At 36.9% G+C, this 9,162-nt stretch overlaps 1 protein-coding gene across 1 annotated transcript in view; it reads left to right on the forward strand.

Annotated features, from left to right (window-relative positions):
• Positions 1-3,130: 3,130 nt before the first annotated feature.
• The window catches only part of cntn6 (contactin 6), a 100,103-nt gene continuing 94,071 nt past the window's right edge, over positions 3,131-9,162 (forward strand). Inside the window, exon 1 of the mRNA XM_015054667.1 lies at positions 3,131-3,410. The gene's annotated coding sequence lies outside the window, so the exon portion shown is untranslated. The remainder of the gene's footprint in view (positions 3,411-9,162) is intronic.

Here is a 9,162-nt window from a genome sequence, read left to right on the forward strand (position 1 = left end):
TGATGACTAGCTAATTGCTACGAATTGCTAACCGCTAATACTGCTAAAACAAACACATGGAGTATATCTTTTTATCTATTGAAGTATGGCCAAATGATTCCCATCAGGTTTTTGAGCTTAAATTGAAACATAATTGGTGCCTTGACTTTACTCAACAGTAAAGTCAAGTTTATAACAACTGAAGTTAACATAGCTATGTTTTTTATAGCACACATGTTAATATAGAGAAATACAGAAAAAAGACTGATCTTTCTCCTTTTACTTTTTTTACGTTAACATAATTTTCCTTTTAGTTTAACTAAAAGATTTTGCTTATCTCTTTTTAAATCCCCTTATGACTCTAAATATAAAATATGATCCTAGTATGTACAGTACATAGATTTTTATCTGACCTGTGAGGCTGTCAAATCCACCATGTTCCACTTCCATGACAGACAAAAGTTAAAATCTCTAAGGGATAAAGCAGAGCAACTGTATTCTGTTTAGCCCTCTTGGTACCTGCTAAAATCTGGACCTCATGCATTCTTGCAACCTGAATGAACAGCAGATATGTCTCAGTATGTCTAAAAAGCATAGTTTTATTTAATAGAGGATGACTGTGATGACTTCCTGAGGCCCAATTACAAGGTGTTAAACTAGGAACTAAAATGTATTTTTCTTCATATTTGATATATGTAGTATTTTTATAACAACTGAAGTTAACATAGTTAATTGATTGTGCTATAAAATGGAAATATGTGCCTGGAAAACACATAATGCTGCCCCATTGATACTTTCAGTTTCTGGGCTTCTAGCAGCTGTTTGGAACATAGTTTTCAGTCTTTAGAATTTAGTCCAGCTAACATATTAGTAACAAAAAAAGACAAACAATATTAAGGTTTTACAATTACAGCATTAGCTTTTTGTAAGCAATAGGAGTATTCCATAAAATTTAGCCAAATAGCCTTGATGTGTCAAATTAATTCCTTTCAAAAATGAGAGCATCAGCAGTTAAAAGGGCATTTCAGAAAAGCTTTTTCCAATGAATTCTGTCTTGAATTCCAATGTATTTCAACTGGCTATGTTTCCTCTCCCTAGACAAGCTCCAAATAGAAGCTATTTCTTGTTATACTCAAGTACAGTTCATGTTTAATTCTCACAGTCTGCTTTCCCTTTTCACAAAGAAAATCAGTATTAGTGTGTCACGTTTTATTTTTTATTTTTCACGTACTCTGTGTTCAGAGCTTTTATCCACTCGCACAACCATTCTGCTCTTTGTGATAGCATTAATTGAGTCTGTCTTGCAGAAAACCAAATTAGAATGAATGAATAGCCTCTGGTGTGTAGGTGCAGAAATCCAGGTTATTATGATTAGTTTTCATTATTATGATTGGAATTGCTTGAGTTATTAGTTATTTATGCCTTCAGAGTACTCTGCATGTCAACACAATGACATCTCTCACTAAAGCACATCTTTTGTTTTTCTGAAATTTTTTGGTATTCTTTATTCAATAGTGCACATTCATCATTTTGTTCATTTTCTCTGACCTATACAAAGTCAGGCCCTGAAGGTGTTGGCCCAGAAGAGAAACCCAGACATCTTTCTCTCCAGCAAAACTCTACATTCTAAGACATTTGACATCTGGTAATTTGAAGTACCTCTCTTTATTCTACCCATACCCTGAACTAAGTTAATGGAAACAGTATTGCTTGTTCTCAGATATAAATTTAGTATTGAAAAAACAGCATTTGCAATATTTATTGTCTTAAAAATCTGAAGTTTACATACATAGTGATTATTGTCTTTTTAAACAATGAGGGGAAAATCTAGATGTCGAGGATTTGGAAACTTCTGATAGGTTAACTGACACACTTACATTAACTGGAGGCTCACCTGTAGATATGTTTTAAGGTTGCACCAGTAACACACTGCTTTCTGGCTAGACACGATGGGAAATCAAGATATCAGGAAGACAAAAAGCGTGTGTGATTTTATTCTGTGTATGTTAACTTCTGGCATTACAGACATAAGGGCATGACCTAACCAGTAGCTCCCACAGTTCCCCACTGTAACCAAACACAACCAAGTACAAGCCCTGTGTTTCTTCAAAGGTTATGTTTTCATGAGATCACTGACTGGAAACTCAGTATTTTCAAATGCTGATTGGAGAAAAGCTCCATATTTGGATGATAAGACGCCTTGAATCAGCTGTAGTTCTCATGCCAGGCCACAACATGGCACTGTGATTTTAGCATGTTGTTAAAATAGGCATGCCCTTTTGATTCTTGGTTTACAAATGAGATGGAAACTAGCAGCCTGTCTCTGATATGATGTTCTGTCTCAGAAGTTGTTAAGCTGGATAGGTTGGGTAGCACAACACAGTAAAATGCTATCCGCCACTGTTTTTGTTATTTGCTCGTACAAATCCTTCAGCCGTGTGTTCTACGCATGTACTCTTTCACACTTCCGGTGTACTTCACATCTTCGATCCCGAGAACTTCCATTCGGAGACCTGGGTTTGAATAGGTTCTGGTGTGAGAGGCGCTGATCACTAGAGACATGTACACAAAAGACTGGATCACAACAAAAGTGTTACCGGTTTCTGTGTTTCTGTGTAAATTGGTTTTTCGTCTTTGACTAAGGTTTCACTTTGCTGACACAAGGTGTCATTTAGGGCACACTCTGCTTTTTCTTGATAACTTCCATCCTGGTTAGTGTTATTCACCTGCTGTTTACATAGTCACCAATGTTCTCCTGACCACTGCATCTGCAGTTGAGTTCTTGAAGACTCCCCTTACAGATACTATTTCTCCAGCCTGCAAGAGCTATCACCCGATTTCCTTATGAACGCATTTAATTTGACTTTCTACTTTTGAAGGCCATGGTTCCTGACCAAACAGTCAAGATTCAGATGACATTCATCTCACCCACCTTGTCCAAATGAAACCCTCCTCGGCTTTGCTCTGTAAATTGGTTTCCCTACAAATGAAGAGCTCAAGAAACATTTCAGATGACTTGGGTCAGACCAACTTCATAGATGGTCTGTAACACTTTAATTACACTACTTCAGTGGTGTGACTGTAGTTCTAAACCACACTGAAGGGGTGCGCATTCTATAGCGCCTGCAGGCTTATAATACACAAAAGGAGACCCTGAGAGAACTTCTTGCCATGGGAGACCCCCTCTTTGCTGAAAACCCAAACCTAGCACCTAGAATCACCCAGATATGAGCCACGATCAGGAATATTTGTGCTACTGACTGCATTCTTCCTTTTTTCAGGCAGCTGATCTCCAGTTTTAAGACATATCAATTTTTTTTCCTCACTAATTTCTCAATATTTTCTCCCTCTTTCTCTTCTAGCTTGCCAAAGTAGTGACTGTGTCTTGGCTGTAAAGGAAAGAGCGAGAAGGCACAGACCCCACTTACTCTGTGAGTACTCAATCAGTGAGAAACATGCTTGTTGTTGGCCTTTGTGATTTATTGCCTGTTATGAATGACCGTGACCAGCAGCTGTTTTTACAGGTAGGGGACTGTGACCGCACAGTTTCTTGGGAATGTGTGTCTGAACAGATGTCTGTGGTCTCTCCTATGTATTCCAAACTTATTGTTTCTGAGGTCAATGCTCACATCAGTTTCACAATCTGAAAATTACATTTCTTTAATTTATACTGTTATGTATAAATTAAATTACAACTCAGTGTTTTGTCCATTTTTCAGTTTAAATTTTTTTCAGTTTGTTCCATATTTATGGTGTATGGGAGCTGAATGCTGTTTCTCCATGTTTGGTTCCGGTTTTAAGCGCTAAAGCATGATTTGCATGCTTACGCTGATATAGTCCCAATAACATTCAAATCATTTCCAAGCTTTTTGTAGAATATGTTTCCACTCAGGGTAAAAGTATTTTTATGAAGTGGAGCTGAACTGTTTGAGACATCTGAGAACTAATCCCTGAGAAACTGATTACTAACTGAGGTTGCTTATCTCCTCTTTCTAAAGGCTTTCTCAGCATTTTGAGAGTAAAATGTGTTTGTTTGTTTGTTTTGAGAAGCAGTTTTGTTAAAGAAGTCTGTAATTGACTGTGCTAAGCTCTTATGGTTTTTCTCTTCCTATCACGGTGTGTAGTATTCTCATGCACAACATGCGGCAGTTTAGCACCTAAGCTGGAGCATCCTTTGCCCCCCGGGGACAGTTCATCTGACAGGATCTCAGATGAACTGTAATCCTAGATCAGGAAGCTTTTTGGTTTTTTGCTGGATATTTATTACTTAGTGTTTTATAAATAAACAAAGATGAAGCTGGATGGTTTGCTGGCTCCTGGAAGTATATTCAAGAAAAGGCACCGTCATGCTGATGTCTTTATGGAACCCTGCGCATTGCAGAAAGTACCTGCTATCCAAAACGGGTAGGAGGAAGAGAGGGCTCTTAATTAATACTCAGAAGGCTGCAGAGAGATCATTTATATAGTCACATGTTTAACCAATTACTCAGAGGGTAATGAAGTGGAACATGGCTCAGCAGAGATCCCAGGACACCCTACAGTTCCCCTTTTTCTTCTTGTGCTAATTTGTCTGCTCCACAATGGAAAGCTAATCTGCTTGAAACGTTAGCAGGAATCTCTGTCCATCGGATACCTGCGTTTATCCGGGTCAGAATCCAACAGTGGTTTACGAATTTCTACGCTGATATCTCAGCATCGCAAGCTAGTCGGAGAAACGGAAGGGGAACACGTTAACTGTGCTAAGCTCTTAATGTAAAAAAACAAAGTATTTTTGTCTACCTTCTTGTGCAAATATTATGGTACATTTCAAACAAGACAAAAGTAATTTACAAGTAACTTTCCAGCAGGCGATATGAGCTTGTGTTAAGTCAATAACTCCTTAATTTTGATAAATAAAAAATCTTATATTGTTTACTTACGATAAAACATTTTTTACATGTCATAAGTGGAAAAATTCTGCCAGTGCTTTTGTTATATTAAAGCTGCATTTAATCATTATTATTATTATTTTTTTACATATTTGTTGAAACTGTCACTGTCTTGACAGTGTGGCATAAGATGGACAATCTGTGAAAAATCAGTATCCTCAGGCTTCTGCCAGTGCTCCTAACAACCAACCAGAGCCAAGGGCCGAGTCTTAGTGCTGTCAGTCATAAAACTGATCTGCAGATGGCGGCGTGCATTTGTACTTTCATAAACAATATGCTGTTGTGTGATGTCAAGGTTCTGTTTCTGTGCATGCAGGTCACTTTGTGGACATAAACTGTCCACACAAGTCTGACTGCCAGACTACTCATTATATGCAGAGGCATATAATGAGTAGTATGAACGACCATGCCAAAAACAAATGTAATTTCATTAAAAAAAAAGTCTGAATTGAGTATCAAAACCTGCTGTGAGAACATAGCTTGTGAATGAAATTCAATTTCATGAAAGTATGACTTATTAAAGTAAATATGTCATACTTTAATGTGGAATGTAGAATGTAGTGTGGAGTGTAAGAAAAGGCATGATCAAGTGATATTACTCAAGCAGAGAACAATTGTCAACATTAACAATGAAAACAGTGATCCCATTAACTAATGGTTCTGGGTATGGAACACAAACCCTGCTGGGTAGAAAGGCTACAGCAGAGTTCCTCTGTTAGTGTGCTTCTGTCTGAGATTTTACATGCAGCCCCATATAATCTGATGCTCGTTTTTTGTCTGATATGGGATCAATTTCCAATATTAATATTGGATTGGGAAACCTCGTATATCTTGCTGAAAAGTTACCTATAAGATATTTTTTTCTTATTCAAAGTGTAGTTAGATATTTGCACTAGAAACACTAGAAACTAGACCAAACATTGGTTTGAGTGTTATTATCCCTTCCAGGCACCATTAGCCATCTCCCATCCAACACCTCGAACTGAGCATCTACCACATGCAAAAATGAATTACCATTGTTTCTTGTTAAGGGTATGTAAATTAATCACATGCAACTTCTTTAGGTTTCTGGACTATAGCCAAAAACAAAAAAAAAAAAAAACATGCACCCTCTGGATTCTGAGGATCCATAGATCATGATAACAGAGTTGTTGTGCCCCTCACTTAAACATCTCCAGGAACTGTCGTCTCAGCATTCCCAGGTGCTGTGTTTGGGGTACGTGCCTTCAGGAGCCCTGAATGTGACTTTGAATACAAATCAAAGCAGAGCCACATTTGTGTGGAAGTGGACAAAATAAAGTTGATTAGCTGGAAAGTGAGAGTGGACAGCTGACTGCAGCAAACACAAATGAACATCGATCACTGGGCAGAGCAGGTCTGCTAATGACTTAAAATGCTGCAGGGGCTTGTTAGTCAACCTCTGTGACAGGTATTAATGCTTCCCATAGCCTCGCAATGCACTAAATGATAACAATGTCATCATTCTTAATTGAGGAACCCAGTATTGGCAAATAATGGGCTTCTGATTCGCGCAGGATGGATGGATTATGGAGCGTCGTGAGGAAAGTGCTGCTCTGAAGGTGAAGGGTGAAGGAGAGTTTTAGATCCACTGAGTTCTCTCAACATGGCCCAGTCTTTAGGCGTTCAGTTTTTATATCCCAGTCAATCAGCAGTCAGTACTTTATACTATTTATATTTATATTCACTTAATGTGTTGGTCACTTTGTCTGAAATTGCAACCACAAACTTCACTTTATTGAGAATTTATGCAATAGGCCCAAATAAAATAGTGAATTTAAATGTAGAAAAAGATGATTAAAAAAGGACTTCAACAGAGGGCTTGTTGGACTCTTGATTTGCTATTGTACATGTACAGATGTTTCCAATCTGTTTGCTGCTCATTTAGCCCTGTTGTTTTGAGATGCTGTTTTTTGTTTTTATTCTGGTTTATTCATTTTATTATTTTGTTTTTCATTCTTCTGACTTTGGGTTAGTTGTAGCCCTAAATGGGCTTATAATTGTATATTACTGTGATGTAGTAATTATAAAAGAAGCCTGTTCAGACTGGTACATGACTGTATTTAAAAAAGTGGAAAAGTTCAATAAAAATACTTTGGTAAGGAAAAAAAATGGACTTTAATGTAGCAATTTTTATTAATTAATTCTTAATAATTTTAATTAAGATCTTTTTGTTTAGCTTTTTTATGTAAAGTCCCGAGATGGAAATTTTGCATTCATATGTTTCTGGTACTTCCATAAATCTGATGTACAGCGACATCTGCAAACAACAGCAATGGACGACAAAGCTGCTTCTCATGGCGCATTGGGGGTTAATTTTTGCTTCAAAAATTATCTGTTTGGGCGCTGGAAAAGACTTTTGTGTTTAAATTTTGCTAAATGGAGATAATATATCAGTGTGAAGCTATTCAAGCCTAAAATTTTTCAGAACAAGAATCTAGAGAAACCCCCTAGTTTATAAATAAAGGACTACTTATTCTTAAACATGGGGAACTAGTACGTAGTTTTCCTTTGTTTTGTTGTTTTGTTGTATTTCCTTCTAATTCACATAAAGCACTATAAACTTCCTTGTTGCTGAAAATGTGCTCTATAAATAAAATTACTTTACCTGACCTTAAAATAGCATCTCAATGCTACCATGTAGCAGCAGGACAGATCACTAATGTCAGCATCCAAATTTCTAAAGAAGTTCCATGAATGATCATGCACCAGAATGAAGGTTAAATAACAGATTACAAACAGTAAGTATTTTTTGTTGTTTAGCTCAAATGTCCATTAATTCATTTAACAGTAAAACATTTTCTTGAATTAAATGTTTATTTTATCCATTGCCACAAAATGAGATCTAGATCTGAACGGGGTTTACCTGGTTAAATAAAGAAAATAAAAAACAGGACAGTACTAGGACATACTATAAAAAGATAAAACAGAAAACATAGACATGTAGTATATTACCCTATTTTGGAATTGTGTGATTTTTTTTTCTTTATCTAAAAACATGTCTTTCATGTTACTGTAATTATTTTCACTGTTGTTTCCTGTCATGATGTGGAACATGTGACCCCGTTTTTCCTCTGTCATGCCACATGGGGAGAAACCCGTATGAAATGTGATTTTTTTTTTCCCCTATAAGGCTGGTGCCAGCTCCTTGCAAATTGAACTGTTTCCATTCCCATCACTGATCTGCGCTTGGGCCAGATTCCACATGAATCAGATGATTCCATCTGGGCGCTTCACTTTTCTGTCACTGAGTGTAAACTTGACTTGTTTCAGCTCCTCTCCTCACATGCTGCTCAGTAAGTGCATCTGATTTTTAAAACTGATTGATTTTGGCTTTACCTAGAGGTGGTTTAACACCACATTAATTCCAAAAATGAATTTTAAGAATATATCTGAAAAAAAATAAAAATAAAAATATTACAGTGATTTAGAATTTCACAAGGGTCCAATAAAAGCATTTCATCTAACTCTATCAGCACACTTCTGTTAGATTCATTTGGAATCTTCTTACCTGGTTCCTTAATCGAAACAGAATTACTTTAAAATCCCAGACACGGCTGAAAATAAGGAGTTTTTCACATCTTGGATCTCAAAGCAGAAAGAATATTTATGCTGTTTGATGGATACAGATACACTTTTTTTCTTTCTACAACAGCAAAATATATCATCTGAGCCATCCTCATAAGCAAAGGCATCAACCAAAACTCCCATTATTGACCCATGCATCTGTGTTTGATTGAGACCTATGACAGGGCAGAAGACAGTGATGACAAACAAAAAGTCAGAAAGTTAAAAAAAAACAAATCAATAATGATGGCTGACAAGATGGGGCTTGGATGATCTGCACTGAGCTCTCTCAGAATAAATAATGCAGAGTGTTGTAAATCTACTGCTCTTCGCCTGAAAAATGATTTTACTTTTGCTCCCCTCATCAGTCACGATAACTGATTTCTCTGTTCTAGTTACAGACATATGTCTGAGCCAGTTTACTCTGGGAACTGAAATTAGAAAATACAAACACAAGCAAAGCTAAAAACTACCACTTTACACACTATATTGTTGAAAGCATTGGATCATTTGGCTTGGTGCCCCATTCTTAACTCCTTAAAAAGCAGTGGGACGCCACATTCCGTTTTTACTTTCTTGCAGACCCAAATCCTAGGCTGTCTGTTTAGACAGTCTAGGATTGTCTAAACAGACAGCCTAGGATTTGGGTCTGCAAGAAAGTAAAAACGGA

Source organism: Poecilia latipinna, unplaced genomic scaffold, assembly GCF_001443285.1.
Source record: "Poecilia latipinna isolate Pla-1442-1.1 unplaced genomic scaffold, P_latipinna-1.0 Scaffold1268, whole genome shotgun sequence".
NCBI classification, from domain to species: Eukaryota; Metazoa; Chordata; class Actinopteri; order Cyprinodontiformes; family Poeciliidae; genus Poecilia; species Poecilia latipinna.